The following is a 19,820-nucleotide window of genomic DNA, read 5'->3' as shown; positions in this document are numbered from 1 at the left end:
GAACAGCGAACGCGACAGCTCATTAAGTCCCATCATGCCTTGCTGCTTCCTTCATGTGAGAGGAGCCCGTGAACCCCTGACTGCCTCGCATGCTGCTCCCTCCTCTCTCCTGCTTAGTTAGAGTTGTTTTCTAACGCAGGTTCTGCGGCGTCGGAGTAGGCGGGTGATATAATAGAGTCAACAAGGCAGAGGGAGAGAGAGAGAGAGAGAGAGAGAGAGAGAGAAAGGGACAAAGGGAGCGGGGAGGGAGATGCAGAAAAATAAGACAGATAAAGGGAGGGAGAAAGAGCTGGAAAGGGAGAGACTATTTTGTCTGAGAATTTCTGCTGTTTATGTAATCTCCGCACCCTTACATGCTCATAATGTGCAGTGTGAAGTGTACCAAAGCAGTAGTTACTGTGCGTGTGCTTACAGTAGGAGCGCAGAACGCGGCAGGGACACCTGGCATGTTGCCTTTTGGTTGACAAGAACTAGGGCGGCTGATGGCACACTAATTGTTAGAGTTGAGCTTGTGTGCAACTACGCCAGGCTGGGGAAGTGAACAAACACACTCTCTCTCTCTCTCTCTCGTCTCCTTCAGGCTCAATGGGGCTGTCGACTGTCTCCGTCTAGACTTGCACAGTGGAGATCAAAGGCAGGGAGAATATGACTGACCTCTGTACTTCTAGCATAATTTAGAAGTACAGAGGAAGTACATAATTTCTAGCATAATTTTTTTTTAATGCAACATATTTGAAAAAGATCCATTCACATATTTTGGATCACACGACTTCATGATGCATTCATTTATGGACAGAAGAGGTTCTGTTGCTCGATCATGCACATACAGTATGATAGCTGTGTGAGCTGTGATTGGACTGCATTTGAGGGCGCAGACATAAATACAGACAAACGCTGCCTTCGGCCACAGTGTAAAAATACTTTACTTAACAGCCCTGCATTCAGAAGTGCTTTAAAAGATGATACAGATATTGGCCAGTCTGAGCCCCATGGGCACTTCAAACTTGTAAGGCTTGACAGCAAATCTCCGGTCACCTTCATGTGCCTGTTTGTTTCTGTAGACATTCCTGCAAGCAACCACGATGCCATAGCTGTTATGACACGTGATCCAAGAATGATCACTCGGAGGTATGCTTCATCACTAGTAATAATAACAAACTTTATTTGTATAGCTCCTTTCATGACATGAAATGCAGCTCAAAGTGCTCTACAGAGCAAGAATCCAATTACAGAAAAAGTACAACTAATTTAACAATAAAGCAAAAAGGAAAAGAAAAAGCATAAAACAACATTAAAATAATAGCAGTCTCGTCAGTCCAGCACAGATTTTTGGTTATTTGCTGCATCAAGTAAAGCCATTAATATGATGGAGTACTGGTACCCAGAGGCGACCTTATCTATGTTATATCGTTTCAACTGAAACGGGCCCCACCCTCCAGGTGCCCCATCTGACACGCATGAATCTAATTATTCAGCTGCAGTGCACTCATGTCCGATTCAGTTTGCTGTTGCTGCTGTACTGTTTTCTCACTTGACTGTATAACTAAATATGTAATACAATATCAAAAAAGTAGTAATGTCATAGAATGAAACTCTTATTATAAGCAAGTGGTGATTCTGCTCGTCCTTCAACTAAAAGAAAATGGTGGGAACATGACAAGAGGAAAATGCTGAGCAGCAGTGTAGAATCATACTGTAGCTAGGCTATACAGGGGTCTCGTTATACATTCACAGGAATCACAGGAATTCACAGGAATCACAGGGGACTATGTGGCTGGATGCAAATTCTGACTTTTGTACTATTCTGTAGCAATCTGCTAGGCATACACACGGTGCTGTCATTGTCTATGTCGAATTCAGAGGCTATTCCGTAACTATTATGATTTGTTGATTGATTGAACCTTTGATAGCTTTGAAAATAAACATAAGATGATATCCAAAGCGCCCTCTCGCTCTTAAAAGTGTCTGTAGTGCCCTGTTCTTAGATCTCAGTCTTGTATTGAATGTTGTTGTTTGGTGGTATTTGTATTTGTATTTTTTACTATGATCTGGCTGCAAACCAATTTCCCGCAAGGGACAATAAAGCTAACCTTGAACCTTGAACCTTGAACCTTGAAACGCAGTGTGAGTGGACACGGCCCGTAAATGAAAGCCCTTCATAAGTTTATGCGCGTTCTCTGTGTGTGCAGGATGGCAACAGTATAACAGAGTGGGTCCGCGGATTCCATGCATGCGCAGTTTCATCCCATAGCTTGCGGGGCTGCAACCATGGCGACAGCTGTAACCATGGCGATGATAGATCCCATAGCCCGAATTCCGAATCTCCTGTGTTTACATAAAAACGCTAATAAACAGCTTACATTTTGGGAAAGAGAAAAACGGACGTCGTTATTTTGTGCATATGATAATGGTCAATGCCTGTGTGCAAATTCAGATCAATTGCTCCAGCCACTGAGGAGAACCGGGCAGAACAGACAGATTTTGATGACAGAGGTTTCGAACATTTTGTTTTGTTTACATTTCATGCTGTAAAATCTTTTCAAGCTCATCCAGTGAGGAATATGGGTTCTTGTGTAGCAGTGAGGACGGAATGTTTGTTCTTAGCCCAGTTTCTCTGGGGTCCCCAAATAAGGAAGTGTCTGCCTCAGATGCATTCTGCATAGGAAGGTAAATTAAGGACACTGACGTCATTTTCTCTATCCAGCCATTTCAGCTGACCGATTCATCGCACTGGGTGGCAAACTACAGCTGGGAGTTCGACACATTGTAGTCTATGAGGGCCAGGTGGACCAGCTTATGAACAAACACTATTTCTGAACAAAAAAAAATACTAGGTCCAGGAAAATAAAAGAAGACATGTCACACATTGTTTTCTGCTGTGTTGCTTTTCGATGTGTACACTGCATAATTTTATAGAGGTATATAATTAAAGAGCACAAAGTACATTTCTGAACGTGCCAAAGTATTGCGAGAATGTCCGATGCTATTGGGTCTGACAACCAGATCTTGCGATACTACCGAGCCAGAAACGATACCTGCGGAAACGATACCTGCGGCTCTTTCGATGCCTCAATAAAATTACGTAGTGTGGACATAGAAGAACAAGTAATCATAAAACAACCTGAAATATGTCTTATCTTATATTCCCGAACCGATCATTAACTGACAAAGGTCACAAATTGTTCAGAAATAGTGTTTGTTCACAAGGTGGTCCAGACGGCTATCATTCATTGCAATGCATTACACCGAACTTCCCATGAGTGCCACCCATGAGTGTCAATGGCTTCCAGCACGTAACTTCTATCTTATCTAAGTTCCTTGGCATTCTGGAAAGAGCAACGTCAAGTCGTCTTTTCATTGTTCCGTGTGTTTTTTCTGTTTTATTCAGGTCAGAACAATGTAAAGAAACTAACAATCTATCATGAGAGCAGGTTTTACTTTAGATTTGTTGTCCACTAAATGTCCATGTGTAAATGAGTCTTTGTAGTGATGTCTTTAAGTGTAGAAAAGTTTGAATGAAAAGTGAAACTGTCTATGGGTGATGCCATTTTGTGTGGGACATGCCTAAACACTGAGTATTTTGATTTGGGGTTTTATTGTTTTTGATTCATGAAGATATGCACTTTTATATTGGGTTTGAGCAACATCTCAGATTATTTCCTAGATATGATTTGTCAATATTGTGGAACACAAGCATTCCAAACCTACATTTCAGTGCCTGTGATTTATCACAGAAGTCTAACATCATTTTTGGTAGACAGTAGTTTAAAGGGACAGTGCACCTAAAACTGCCCTGTGATATTGCACTTTTAAAACAGTGTTTAAAGCCATATGCTGTGGAAAATATGCTTTACTGCTAAAGATGGTCATTACTGAACATTAAGGGTCAATTAAGGTATTAAAGTGTATTGGGTGAATATGTGAAAAGGTTAATTGTGTGATTTGAATGTGGATATGGGTACTGAAACTGTGTTAATGTATAATGAAGAACTCTACTGAACCAAAGGCTAAAACAGAAATGATAAGAAGTGAAATGTGTTTTGAAGACATGATTGTTGATATTCTTTGTTGTTAATAAAACAACAGAGTGAGAGATGCATTCTGGAAAGAGCAACTTCAAGTCGTCTTTTCATTGTTCCCTATGTCTTTTCTGTTTTATTCAGTTTTATGTTATTGAGGTACCCTGCTGCCCTGGGACCCCTAACACATGCAATAAAGGCTTTTAAAATGTTTTCACTTAGAAGAGTTGTCTTGTCTTGTTATCTTTGTTGCTTCTTTACCCCTTTTCCAATTGAGCACCTTCGCACAAAGTAAGAATAAGTACGATTGCAATAGTGCTCTTTACTCAGTGCCTTTTAGTTAAATAAAAACAAATGATCATGCTGCCACTAAAAAGTAGGCAGCAATTGCCATTTGGCATAACAGATTCATAGTCCTGTGAACTAGCACACCACCACCCACATATACAACTAAGTTGCTGCATTTCTCATAATGGCACAGTACAAGTGCACTGTAATTGCTTCTTCTCAGCTGTTATTTGGTGTTGACTGCATCAAGCTCTCCTCCCTTCCAACGACCAGTTCACAAAATCTGCCAGGTGGTCCGTGTAAAAACAACTGGTGGAAGCTGTTGTACATTGTAGAGGAGTTGCAGTGCCAGTGCTGACCAAACAAGAAGCACGTGGGTCAGCCAGCCACAGACACTGTCAGTATGGATCAAAATCACTGTGTACTCATCATATTAAGCAGATCAACTCAGCGCTAGAGGGAGACAACTCTGCCCCCGTGCTTCCAACTCCACGCAACTCCTCTGTCTGTCCCCTCCGCTTAACAACTTGACCCCTAACGTCCCCTATTCTGGGGGGAACATCCACCACAAATAGCAGATCTACAAGCTCACAGCACGTCACAATGCGATACGTTTTGAGCTTGTAGATGTGCTATTTCTAGAGAAGAGATTGGTGTAGAAGTAAACAAAAGCAGACCAAGCACAGAGAGAACACAAGTCCGTTTTTACTCAGTATAGAGGGTTATAACCGCTTGAACCCTGACACCCCTATTCTGGGCCTGTCATTATACGCAGAAATCTTTAAGAAAATTGCCGATCTACAAGCAGACGACGGGTTATGCGAGATTGTAGATCACGTATTTTTGGTGTAGAAGGAAAAACGTAGGGGGCCCATACAGTACAGCAGATCCCTGGGGGATCCTGGTCAATGAAGTGTATGGGGTTTAAGTGCCTCTCCCCTCCTCCTTCTCTCATTTACAGTACGCTTTCCTTCAGTTTCCTCTGTACTCCTCCCTTCTTCTCCTTCCTCATCTCTCTCTCTCTCTCTCTCTCTCTCTCTCTCTCTCTCTCTCTCTCTCTCTCTCTCTCTCTCTCTCTCTCTCTCTCTCTCTGTGTCATTGCTTTGATCTCGGTCTATGTGGCCTTGTACAGTAAATTATACTGCGGCTGAAGCAGTGCTGTGCCATCCACATGATTATAATGACGGGATAGTGTGTGTGTGTGTGTGTGTGTGTGTGTGTGTGTGTGTGTGTGCGTGTGCGTGTGCGTGCATGTATGCTTGTGTGTGCGTGTGTGTGTTTGTGTGTGTGTGTCTGTGCACGCGTGCACGTGTGTGTGTGAGTGAGTGTGTGCGTGAGTGCGTGCGTGCGTGTGCGCGAGAGAGTGGGTGAGAATGAGGGAGGGATGTGCACAGATGAGCAAAGGGATAGAGCATACCAGAGTGAGAGAGTGCCTGTGATCAAAGGTCAAGTGCTATCATCAGCAGGGCAATTTTCTCCTCAACTCAGTCAAGTTTAAATGGAAATACATTCAGCAAGCCAGTTCATCAGACATGTTATTAGGGTGCCCTATCTGATTTCAGAGCAGGCTGGAATTGTTTCTTGTTTCTCAGCTAATGGCACTGTAAGAATTCACTTGACATTACTGCCCACGATTTTACAAAGCATACCATGGTTTGTTAGATTTTCAAGGAAACGGTTGGAATCCATTCATTTCACTGCGGTATAAAAATATATAAGACTGGAAACTGGCTTGAGATACAGTAGGTAATTCATATTACTGTATGTGGAAGAAGAAACACTGCTTTATAGTCTAGATTCAACAAGGTGCTCTAAATGTTACATCGGCATGGTGGGCAAAAGATGATACATGTTTATTTGTCTAAGCCTCTCTGTTAGCTTTCACACTTGTACAGTTCTTGCAGACAGTCATGAAAGCCTGTCTCCTTCACTTACCCCACAACAAATGACTTGTCCGTCTTTGAGCAACACACTGTGAAACCGTCCCTACTGACTCGTTTGTAAGACATCCTAAAAGGGAAAGTCTGCTAAATCATTAAAATGAAAGAGTCTTACCATTACCCTTTAATGTATCTCATCAACAAACCGCTTCCACCCACAGGACTGCTGGCATTAGATTGTTTCGGATTTGGGCTGTGATTTCTTTCAAAATTCTTGGACAAGGAATTCAGTTCGGCCAACAGAGATGACATTGAAACAGTCAGATAGGCTAAAGAGGGTGAATAGATGGGGAGAGAGATGTTTCTGAGAAAATGCAGCTAGCATTGGCATGGCAGGCACAGAGTCGTTACTCAAACATCGAAACACAATCTTGTTATTACAGTGTATAGGTATGGTACAGAACCAATATGATACAAACAGTGTAATAAGACAATACAACGGTGCAGATACTGTATGTGGCAATGAGTTATCAGAAAATGAGTCCATACTGTAAGGATCTAGAGTATTTCAATAAAACAGCAGCAATAAAATGGTATAAACGTAGGCCATTAATCAATATTACAGCAGAAACATGAAACAGCCTTTAAAAGTATCAGTTCAAGACGTGACTAAAGTACCTGATGCAGTTAACTAAAATACAGTTAATCAGATAAAGTGCTTAATGTGGATTGGAGTGGTGTTGTTCCGTTAAAACGCCTTTGACTGTTGTTAGACCCCAACGTCCTCTGCTTTCAGCCTGACAGATGGGGAAATGGCCCGAAATAGAACAAGGCTTATTGAACTGCACAGACTGGAACCTCACCGTAATATATAACGTAACATAACAGTTAAGCGATCTTGAGCGTACCGACGGTTCACTGAGTGCAGAAAATCCTGAATTGTCAAAGTGAAAGTAACCCGGCCTTGTTTGCTATAGTGCTATATCGTAACACTGTCTGGGGTTGGAACAATTTTGTGCAGAGAAATGACATAAGTGAGTGTTCTTTTTTACTCTGCCATATGAGGGCAATGTTGAGCTTAATGCCTTCAAGAATGCATCACATTACAGTTTGCCTCTCTGTTTCTCTCTTACAGACACAGACACAGAGACACAACACACACTTACAGTAGGCTACTAACACACGGCTTAGTAATACCAATGGGTCTATACCAGGGGTCTTCAACAGGGGGTCCGGGACCCCTAGGGGGTCCTCAGAGTTACTACAGGAGGTCTGCCAAATCTTTGTGTGATATGTTTTTTTTTTTACCTTAACCACTTGAACCCTAGCATCCCTTTTCTGAGGAGAACTTTAGCCAAAATTAGCAGATCTACAAGCTCAGTACGCCTCGTGCTGCGAGGCGTTGTGAGCTCGGCTACTTTTGGGAAAGATGTATAGGTGTAGAGGGAAAAAAGAGCAGACCAAGTAAACAAAAAAGTTTAATCTGAAACACAATTATATGCAATATAGAGGGGGTCCCTGCTTCATCTCTCTCTCAGCTAGGGGGTCCTTGGCCTGAAAACGTTGTTGACCCCTGGTCTATACAATGATTGACAATGTGTCTGTCCACAGGAGCTTGCGTGTTGTAGTGCTTTAGTCTACACTTGTACACACGTTTCTATGCATGTTTTGAATGAGACAGAAAGTGAGGGAGTATGCTGGAATGTATGGTCATTTCCCACCAATGGTATCTAAGTCCCCCATCAGCCCCTTTGACCCTGGGTCTTCCTGCCTGAACTCAGTGCCTACACACACACCCCCATCCATATGTCCTTGCCTCCTTAACAAAACCTTCTTTGTAAACCATAAAACTAGCATTGTGTCTTTCCTAATGAGCGGATGTGCATCTGGTCGTACATCACACATGATTCTAGAGATTCAGCAAAGGGTTCGTTTTCACTGAAATATACGGCTGTCCCTGAATAAGACACTAAATAAGTGAAGGTTTGTTTTGTGTGTGTGTGTGTGTGTGTGTGTGTGTGTGTGTGTGTGTGTGTGTGTGTGCGTGTGCGTGTGTGTGTGTGTGTGTGTGCGTGTGCGCGTGTGTGTGCGTGTGCGTGCGTGCGCGTGTGTGTCAAGGGGTTAATCCTGTAAATAGCTGGACCAATCAGCAACAAATTAATTCATGCTGCCAGTACCCCACAGAAGTAAAAATATGTGTTACGCTTTTCTTTTCTTCTTTTTTTTAAGATCAACCAATGGGGGTTTGATCAGGCTGAAACCTTGCCCAAATGTGTAGTCATATGTCACAGGTATTTTATAGTTCACAGTATAGATACTTACACATGATTTTTTTTTTCCCGTTTCAGCTTTAGTTCAAGAGTAGCAACACTGAGAGGGAAAGGGTAGGGCCACTGGCACATGAGTCAGACACTGGCAGGTGTATGTGTTGAATTCCTTTTAAATCAATTAAACATTGATTGGAATTTGTCTTGGTGTGCGCTCAGGATAAACCAATGGTTCTCACAGTGGGGTTCAGGGACCATCAGGGTTCCATGTTTTTTTCTTTTAAATGGACCCTTAAGGGCCATTCACACTGAGCACTATAACTATAACTAAAACATAGTATGTGTAATGGAACCAAATGGAGTTACGTCTCCATTTGATATGGAAAGAAATTGAAATGTAAAAGTTTGGGAACCACTGGGATGAACAAAACAATAGGCTACAATACTGGAAGCCAAAATGACAGCAAATATTGAAAATACTGTCTTTTCCTGTATGATAGAGAGTTTGTGGTGTTTTCTATGGGACTGGACAGGAAACAGACAGCTTCCTGGGAGGCTTGGTGTCCCAGTCCATCCCTGAACCTTGATGCCATAACAGGGAGGACAGGAAATAAAGAAGTGATGTCATGCAGGGCGGACGGGAAGTGCTGGAAGACGAGCGCCATTGTGGCCATCTTGTTTTGTGGTTCCCAGGTGACGGGAACTCAATTTAAATCCATCATCACCCATGCGTCGTGTCCAATTTTCCCCTCAGGTCAGGGCTAAACCACCACATCACACACTCCCACCATACCACTCCCTGTGGGAGATCGCATCACATCCTGTTGGTCATTGAAGGAGGACATGCAGTTGATGAGCCAGTTATTGTTATTATTCACTTTTGGGAACAGATGATGAACTGTTCTATTTGTTTGCAGACGGTCTCAAACCTATTCATTCAAAGGACCCCAGTAACTCTGAGAGTGTACAAATGGAACCAATTTGGGGTCCATTTGGAGTAAGGATCCAGTTGTACCACACTCCGGGTCTCCGTCAGGCCGGGTTGCCTACCCAAGGCCCTCACACTTTGGTCATAGACACTTGGAATGGAATTTGAAAAACCAAACCTATAATAATGATAATAGCAACGTGTTACTTAAGTTGCTATTAAATGCCTTGATGTCATGTTAGACCATAGGCCTATCACATTTTGTTATCAACCTGCTATAGGGGATATTTCTCATGTTATTCTAGCATGAAAAGAGAGATATACACACATTGTCTCTCGACAAAACAAACGTGTTTGTGACTGCAATGTTTATTCACATGCTGCTTGAGCAGTGCTGTGTCCAATGTCCACTTGTGACTGACGGGAGCTGAGATCGGGAGATATGTTGTCATATTAAGAGCTTCAGCAGTAAAAATCAGCAGCACACCTCTCAACACCTCCGCATTGATTTAATTATGACTGATGTTGTTTTATTTCTCTCTTAAAGAGGGCAATTAGAGAGCTGTCTCCACACAGCCCTTTGATGATGTGCATTTGAACACTGGAGCCTGCCAGTCACAATGCGGGGCAGCGTCTCAATTTGTGGGACGCTTGAAAAGTCATGCAAATGAGAGACTGTCCCATGCAAAGTGGGACATTTGGTCACCCTAGATGTGTAGCAATTTGTGTGATGTTTGGATCTGTAGGAGAAATATTACAAAAGAATCTATAACATCTATAACAAGCCGATGTGAAATAATTGGGGCAGAGGTTCTGCTCTGGCCTCCAGGGAGTGTGCGTGCACAGTTTCACGCTGATCGGTTCAATGGTGCCGGAGATTAGCTGTTCACTAGCCTCGATCTCCAGGCTTTTATTTTCCTTCGCTTTTTGCTCAAAAATAAGAGCCTGGACCAGCCTGTTGACGTTCCTGGAATAGGAAATGGGTGATTTCCCCAACCAACCAGAGTGCAGTGGGCGTCGCTCCAAATGTTGTGATGTCAGGGCCCTCTAGACAAGATATCAGACGCGCTAGGGCAGCCTAGCTGTTCACAGACAGACAGACAGACAGACAGACACACACACACACACACACACACACACACACACACACACACTCACATGGACGGACGGACAGACAGACAGGGGGCGAAGACATATCGTCTCGGCCACGCCTTCGGCCTGGCGGAGGCAATAACATGCTGTGTTACTAGCATAAAATAACCTGGAAATAGCAGCAGGAAATGTTAAGAATAATGTTTGAAATAGTTTCCCCCACACAGTACCTGAGGTAGCCTGTTTTAAAAAATTCACTCCGTGCTGGACTCACAGACTTGTGTTTACAAACCCCCTGAGACGATGTGATGGTAGGATCCACTAACACTGTGGCCAAGAGCGAGCCATGCTCCTGTTCAAAACCATGAAACATGAAAAGAAACAAAACAAGGATAAACACATCCGCGTTAAAATATGGAGAGACCTCTTGGCAACAAAGGGGAAGACGTTGGCGCTGCGATCTGCAGTAAACATTGCTCACTGTGTGAAAAAATACCTTTTTTACTGTGTTTCAGTACTTTTATCTCACGCTCGCTACAGTCAGAACCCAAACACAAGTGTGAAGCACCCTGAAAACATTAAATGAATAGAAATAAAATTCAAAACAGTAAAAAACTAAAAAAACAAAAAACATCAAGACCGTGCAGAAGGCAAACAAGCATTACAAAACAAAGTGCATACGAAACAAGTGAGTTTTTAACAGCTTCTTAAAACTATCCACATGTGTCTTTTTATATAACAAAGGGAAGACGGTTCCCGGGAGTGGAAGCTGCTGTACAACTGCAAAAGCTTGGTTACTCTTAGTTTTTAACCTAGATTTCGGGATAACCAGAAGGCATCAGTTCAAAGAGAGATCTCAGTGATCTCACTGTGGCCAGGGTACAAAATAATTTACCTTATGTAAAGTCGGCTCAGCTCCCAGTGCTTTATAGATGATTAATTTATTTCAGATAAAAGGTTAATACAGATTTGATTTTTGCAATGTGTCTTAAAAACAGGATTGGACCACTACTGTAACTAAAAGTTCATGTGTTGGTCAAACAAGACTCTTTTTTTATGAGGCTTGTTAAGCATTTGCTTCTAAAGGACCAATGCACTACTATATTTTTCTGAAATGCTCTGAGGGCAAAAAATAATTCTGCATGAATGGCAAAACTGCTTTCATTATTCTTTGACAAGTTTTAGCTTATGGACGGAAGAAACTAAACAATTCAAGCAATTCCTCAGGGAGATATTGTGTGGCTAAACATAAAAACCAAATGCAAAACACAGTGAAATAATGTGTTTCAATGGTTTACCAGAAAGGTTTTGTGGTGAATATAAAAATGTGGAGCTACTTAAGCTACCTCTCATATTTGATTAGAGTGTGTTAAGTGTATTAATTTGAAGAAGATCCATGTTTGTTTATGTATTCCCTCCTGATGCTAGGTTCTTGGTTTACCTGGAATCCTATTTTCTTGAGGCACTATACTGTCTCTCTATGAATTCTATGTAGTGTATGTGATTACCTTGCTTATTGCACATCGCTCTGCATAAGAACAGCCAGATTCTGTAGTAGGACCCTCTGGAAAAGCCGAATGCACCTGAATGAGGTGTATCCACTACAGTGGAGCAATAGAAAGGGATTAGCCAGGGCTGGAGAGACACATTCCCCGTCAGCCCAGCGGAGCGTGCTGTGTCATTGAACAAGCATTTGGCACAATGAAGGCAATCGCTTTCCATCCTTCCTGGATGTGGACACCTCATTTGTTGCTGACATCATTATTGCACACACCATCTTGCTGCCCGATAATAACTAAAATGATCGTAAAATGGAAGAGGAACCTGAAGAGGATGAAGGTGGAAGCATAGGCTAGGGCCTCTGAATGGCAATGCCTTTCATGCTGCAATGCTGCCCAGGCGTCACTTCCCCAGCATTCTATCAGTGACCATTATTATTTCACTGTCACTATACCATGTTGACGTTTCCTCCTTTATTTAATCAACTGTCAAACCTGCCATCTGGTGTGTTTGCTCTATTATTATTATTACCATCTTGCACTGTATGCTGTTACCTTGTTGACTCCAGTCGTAACGTTCCGATGTGCACTTAACTCACACTCTCATCATTTCATGTCAGTCACACATGTTGTTGCTTTTGTGCCACTGTCACCAACTGAAACATTGGTACAGCACATTATACCATACTTCATTGATGATCTCTCTGCCTGAGAATGTTGTAACCATGCTAATGTTAAAGCTTAGACAATTTACTGTTGTATTCCGTTTAGTAGTGAGACAATCCATAATGCTGCTCCTCTGCTGTTGAAAAGCGTTGTTCAGCTCTGCTCTGAGCAAATGAGCAGAGCTTCATGGCAAATGAATGAATGAATGAATGAATGAATGAATAAATAAATAAATAAATAAACATCCAGTCTCATCAGCATTGATTATGTATATGTAGCCTCGGTGTTGTTTTGATTTTAGTATTCTGCTTTATGTTTGTGCCAGCTGTGTGTGTGTGTGTGTGTGTGTGTGTGTGTGTGTGTGTGTGTGTGTGTGTGTGTGTGTGTGTGTGTGTGTGTGTGTGTGTGTGTGTGTGTGTGTGTGTGTCTGTGTGTGTGTGTGTGTGTGTGTGTGTGTGTGTGTGTGTGTGTGTGCGTGCGTGTCTGCGTGCGCGCGCGTGCGCGCGTGCGTGCGCGCGCGTGCGTGCGTGCGTGCATGCAGACGCGCATGTGTATGTGTATGTGTGTGTCTGTATCTGCATGGATGTTTATTGTTAAGTTATGATAGATTATTGGAGATGATAGGTTTTGAACTTCACTTCTGTTCACCTGCCCAGGGACTACAGATGTAAATGAGCTAGTAGTACAAAGCATATTTGCTCTTTGCTTGAGATTCATGTATTTTGTACATGGCTCCTGATTCAAATAATCTTATAAATGAAATGAAAAATGGAGCAAGTCATGTAGTATAATCTCTTTGCTTGCTAAGTGCTTATTTTCTGTGTATTTGGCTATATGTTATGTCTACCATCTACTGTAACAAAGGGAAATTCCTAATTATGTATACATAAATATCATGCCATGATTGTGATTCAAAGCAGATGCTGTGTTTCAAGACACAACATGTCCACAGCCACAGTATACCAACAAATGCATATGCAGGCAAATGGGCTCATACAGTAACAGTATACACATATACACTTGCTCAGACATATCTTCTGTACAGTATGTATGTTCATTACTATTTCTGAGTACCTTTGATTAAAATCATTGGTTTGGTAAATTGGTGAATTTTCTTTGCTATGAAGACCAAACAGTACTTACTGTAAGTACTTGTGAATAATAAAAGTATAGAGTTAATCAAACACATATACGCACACACGCACACACTCACAAACAAACATGCATGCACGCACGGGCGCAAGCACGCACGCACACACGCACACACACACACACACACACACACACACACACACACACACACACACACACACACACACACACACACACGTGTCAGGGACCATTATGTGACTAATGGTTTTGAGGTAATGTTAGTATTACTGGGGACAGACTTCCAGCACAGCACCAGAAAACCATTTACTCCAGGTTTTGTTTATGATGTAGATCCCTGGAGGGGATTACAAATGTCTGCTTCCACTCTACTTTTTTTCTCTCTCACCTTCCCTTTCTCTATTTTTAAGTCTTACTCTGATCTTAAACTCACTGTTCTCTGTTTCCCTCTCTATACTGTTGCTCCTCCACTACTTTTGCTTTCTCTCTGCCATCTCACCCCCCCCCCCCCCCTTTCTCTCTCTCTCTCTCTCTCTCTCTCTCTCTCTCTCTCTCTCTCTCTCTCTCTCTCTCTCTCTCTGTCTCCTTCATTCTCTGTCTCTGCATCCTGTTCTTTCCCAGTCTGTTTACTTTCACCAGGCTGGAACCTGCTTAGCGTTTGCGAGCTAAATGTGACAACTGGTCAGATATGGAGATCGTTAAGGTGCATGTTTCATGTCTCCGCACATCAGCGAGGTCGATCCCGTTTCAGATTACTGGGGAGTGTTTGGATGCCAGCTGACCGCCACGACTCCTCGGCGGCCATCCCATCCCATCCCACCCCACTCCACTCCACCACATGTGAAACAGAGAAAGAGGGCCGTGGTCATTATTCATGAGTTATTAATGCTTTGTTATGTCTGTAAATGACAAAATCTATGCTTTATAAATTGTTAATAGATCATGAACAAGCTAAATTATAGGTAAAATACTATTGATTTGTTAAGCATATGTTCCCTTTCTGCTGCCGACTCCTACTATTCTATCCGACATCACGTGTGTGTGCGTGTGTGTGTGTGTGTGTGTGTGTGTGTGTGTGTGTGTGTGTGTGTGTGTGTGTGTGTGTGTGTGTGTGTGTGTGTGTGTGTGTGTGTGTGTGTGTGTGTGTGTGTGTGTGCGCGCGTGCGTGTGTGTCTAATTTCAAATAGCCTGGGTATAAAATAGGGCTAAAGTGGTTAATGTATGTTCATAATGTAATCATTTATATCTGCAAAGTAACTAGTAACTAAAGTTTTCAAATAATTGTAGTGGAGTAAAAGTACAATATTTGCCTCTGAGATGTAGTGGAGTAGAAATAAAAGTATAGACAATTGGAAATACTCTAGTAAAGTAAAAGTACCTAAAAATTGTACTTAAGTACAGCACTTGAGTAAATGTACTTAGTTGCTTTCCACCACTGCTCCCCAGCGAGTTGAACATGCAGTTCGCTGGGCTCATTCAAAACAGCCCTAAAAACTCATCTTTCTGGAGGCCAAAAGAGGAGCTAGTACCAGTTTCCCTGTAGACAGACGACCCCCCCCCCTCCCCTCCCCCTTTTTTGTACACACTTTTTATTTTTATTTTGATCATGTTTTGTTTTGTATATATTTCATTATTTTCCCATGACCTTTTTTGTACATAATGGTATATATTTTTTCCCTCTGTATTCTTATGTTGATTTTTGAACTGTTTGGTTGCTACTATGTATGTCTATGAAATTAATTCAAGGACCCCAATGGAAACAAGCCCGCAAGGACTTTTTTGGCCGGACCTTTTAGACAAAAGCATTATAAATGTAACTGTGTTGTTTTACATTCTTTTGCCTAATAAAAATTTCAATCAATCAATCAATCAAAACACCTTTTTCGCCCAGTTTGAGATAAATAGCCTCAACCAGCCGGAGTTATCCCCTGCTGAGGCTGCCAGCCCACTATACATCTCGGTGGCTGACGCGGGCTGAGCCTTCAAGGGGGTGAACATCTGTAAGGCAGCAAGCCCTGATGGCATCCCAGGCCACGTCCTCAGAGCATGTGCGGACCCCGCTGGCAGGAGTATTCACAGACATTTGCAACCTCCGAGCTGTTGTTCCCGTGGGCTTCAAGATGTCCACCGCAGAGCCGGTCCCCCAAACAGTCCACCAAATTAAATAAGTATAAAAAATGTTCTTAGATTGGGGGTCCCAGTGATAAAAAGCGTGTGAAGTGGGGGTCCGTGGCCAAATGCATATGAAATTGGAGCTTGTTGAAATGTATGAGGTTGAGAATCACTGCCGTACGGCACCTTCACCTTCATATTTGTGTCCTTGTACCGTTTTAATTTTTTTTACGTTGACATACTGTACATTATTAATGTTTTCGCCGCACACACACACACACACACACACACACACACACACACACACACACACACACACACACACACACACACACACACAAATAACATCCAAAAAGAACCATATCAACGTCCACTGTGCATTGCAAATAGGCGGAGCAGAACCAGTTAATTTGTAGAGCAGTGAGAAACATTAATTCCTTGTAGCATTTGTTAATTCCAAACATCAGACGCTGAGAGAGTGTCCCTCTGAATCATTGCCCTGGGCCCTGACAACCTGTCAGGGCCTGCGTTTGCTTGCGTGCGTCTGTGTGTGCGTGTGTGAGTGCGTGCGTGTGTGAGAGTGCGTGTGCGTGTGCGTGTGCGTGTGTGTGTGTGTGAGTTGCTGTGTTGACTGGTGTGTAAGTGTCAGTGCAAGCGAGAGAGGCAGAATTGTGTGTTCTAATTGTTAAACACTTAAATTTGAGAAATTAACAATAAAAAAAAATACTTGACAGCAGCAGTGCTGGAGTTTAATGGTGCTTGCAGTTTAATGGTGCCTCTGTGTGAGTGTGAGTGTGTGTGTGTGTGTGTGTGTGTGTGTGTGTGTGTGTGTGTGTGTGTGTGTGTGTGTGTGTGTGTGTGTGTGTGTGTGTGTGTGTGTGTGTGTGTGTGTGTGTGTGTGTGTGTGTGTGTGTGTGCGCGCGCGCGCGTGTGCATGTGTGCGTGCGTGTGTGTGTGTGTGTGTGTGTGTGTGTATCATATTAAACACAATTGTTCCTTACTTTAACTGTCTAACTGTCAAACTTTTTGGGGTTAGACAAGGGAATGTGACAGTGACATGCCAACATGTGAGGGTGCCATGCCATTATTCCCATCATATTCAGGCGAAATTGCTCAATTATTGCCAGTTGAATAATAATAATGAAGCAGAACAACTCTGTTTATATTGTTGCCCAGCAAGAACAGACAGGGCAGTCAGACAAAGAAATGTCAACATAAAGTAGAGAAGAAAGCCTGGCTTCGCGGTAGCATTGTGCAAAGAGAAACCTTTGAAGGATTAAGAAAAGAGAAACACAGCATTGTTCTGTGCTAATGACAGTTGTTTCCACGGCAGCTGGTTGTTTTGATGTCACTATTCTGTGGCTCTGGAATTGGACCGACTGTGGACGTTTACCGTGGTATCCTCAGCTGGCTGTAGCATTCATCAGAGGTGTGTGTGTGTGTGTGTGTGTGTGTGTGTGTGGGGGATATGGGGGGCGCAGGGGGTGTTCAACCGACCTTTAATGATCTTAGGGGGTATGAAATGACATAAAACATAACATTAACACTTACCATGTGTGACTTGCCACTTCCTATAATGGTTAGCAGAGATTTCCAACCTGAAGGACGGGGCCTGCTGGTGGGTTATTGCAAGTGGGCCCCCAAATAATTGTCAAACACTACATTTTTTTAATGATAAAATAACATGTTTAAAACTAGAAAAATTGCTCCTCGGAGCACAGGTCTCCGCCAGGTCAGGTAGGTTATTGTGGCCTCCTAGTGGCGCTATAATAGGCCAATGTGAAAAGGGTGCCATTTCTTCTTAGGCCTTGCACGGCAATCGGACACTGCATTCATGACTTGAGGCATTTTGTTCAAAAAATGTGTTTTGCTAAATCAGACCCGCTGGTGGCGCTATAACAGGCCAATGTTAAAAGGGTGGCATTTGCTCCTCAACATAGTGTGAATGTGCGTGCAAAGTTTGACTGCAATCGGACGCTGCGTTCATGATTTGAGGCATTTTGTTCAAAACAAGCCACTACTGCAAACTTTAGATGACAATCTTAGCCAATCAGGATGGAATATGACAAATCAAACACATCCGTCTTGATCACATGACTATTGAGATCATGTGTACCGATTTGCGTGAAATTTGGATAAAATCGGAAGGAGTAATATAAAAACAAAGGTTTTACATAAGTCGGCCTCCTGGTGGCGCTATAAAAGGCAGATGTGAAAAATGCAGGGCAAAGGTTTTTCCTTGACCTCTAGGGAGTGCGCTTACAAAGTTTTACACAGATGGGTGCAGTTACAGGTAAAAACACAAACGGCCTGTTATAGCGCCACCATGAGGCTGATTTGAAAATGTTCAAGTGGCATTTCTTCCTCGGAAGAAATATGCGTGCAAAATTTCAAGGAAATTGCATGCTGTGTTCATGATTTGAGGCATTTTGTTCAAAAAGGAGCACTCCTGCAAACTTTGGAAGCCATTTTTAGACAATCAGGATGGAATATGAAAAATCTGAAAGATCTTTTTCGTTTAATGACTATAGAGATACTGTGTAGTGATTTGTGGGATTTTTGGACAAAATCTGTAGGAGTACTGTCAATGAATATGTTTTGCACAAATCGGCCTCCTGGTGGCGCTATAAAATGCCCATGTGAAACATTTGGGGCAGAGGTTCTGCTGTGGCATCCAGGGAGTGTGTGTGCACAGTTTCACTGCAAGCAAGCCAACGGTGCCGGAGATTAGCTGTTCACAGACAGAATGACGGACACATGGACGGACGGACGGACAGACAGGGGGCAAAACATACTCTCTCGCCATGCCTTAACATGACAGCCGAAACTTTGGGAACCACTGCACTATAATATTTTCAGTTGAGGATTTTTCAGCTGAGTGGCTGCTTGCAATTCTATATTAATACGTTTTTGTCAGTTTTTTTTTGTCTTTGTACCATAATTGTTCAGAAGCACTTTAGGCTAAACAGTGGTGTAACAAGCCAACTCTGGGTCGCAACACGAGGTGGTCAGCCTATATAGCCTATATTCGCATATATTTACGGAGATTTTACCTTATAAACAGAATTGTGTCAGTTTTCTGTGTTTCCTTCATTTTAGAAATGAAAGGAAAGGAAATTTGAGAACGAACAGATGTGTATTTCGGTCTATAAACCAAGAGGACCTTGCAGCATAATTTACAGTAGTTGCGAGGTCGAGATGAACGACACAGCTGCTGCCACTGTGAGCAGAGCAACAGCAACTCCGCGCAGTTGTCGGAGCCTGGCAACATGTCCTCGCCTCTTCTGACTTCCCGTTATTACCATCTCCACCATTGCTGTTGGAGGGCCTGCTGGTGCTGGCAGCAGCCACCAGGCTCCAGCTAAATTCTGTCAGCTGCCATTGCATCTCTGTATACAATATTATTTTATTTTACCGCCGGCACGGGTGGGCTGCAAAAGTCTTGGTGCCCCAACACAACGGCATTGGATGCGTCACGGAACCCTGTAGGGTTTTGTCTGGCAGCTCTTTTGTAGAAGCGCTCTTCCACCCCTGCCCTGTGACCCTCAGTCATACCGATATGAAATTGAGTAGAGGACTTTACGGAGCATCCGGATCTCCAAACCGCACTGAAATCCCATGTGAGCCAAAGGATTAAATATGGAAAAAAGCTGGTTCTGGCTCTAATGTGATTGAAACATGAACTGATGCATGGTATAATGATAATGAGGGGTTCAGAGGCCATGCATACCAATCAGCAATGAGTGCATCTCCCATCTGTGGCCACAGCACTGAGCATTACAGATCATTTCTATTCCTTCTAATACCCTCTGTTCAGCACCACTGTCATGCTCTATTCTGCTCTATCCTGTGCCTGTTTGACTCTGATCTGTTATTTTATTTACGTTACTGTTCTGTTGTCTATCGCTTTCCTCCTCTGTGCATTTTATTTTCTGTGCTGCAGTAGGTTGTTCTGCTCT

This window comes from Gymnoscopelus microlampas (assembly GCF_963454915.1).
Source record: "Gymnoscopelus microlampas genome assembly, chromosome: 5".
In the NCBI taxonomy this organism is placed as follows: domain Eukaryota; kingdom Metazoa; phylum Chordata; class Actinopteri; order Myctophiformes; family Myctophidae; genus Gymnoscopelus; species Gymnoscopelus microlampas.
This window is presented reverse-complemented; position numbering follows the sequence as displayed.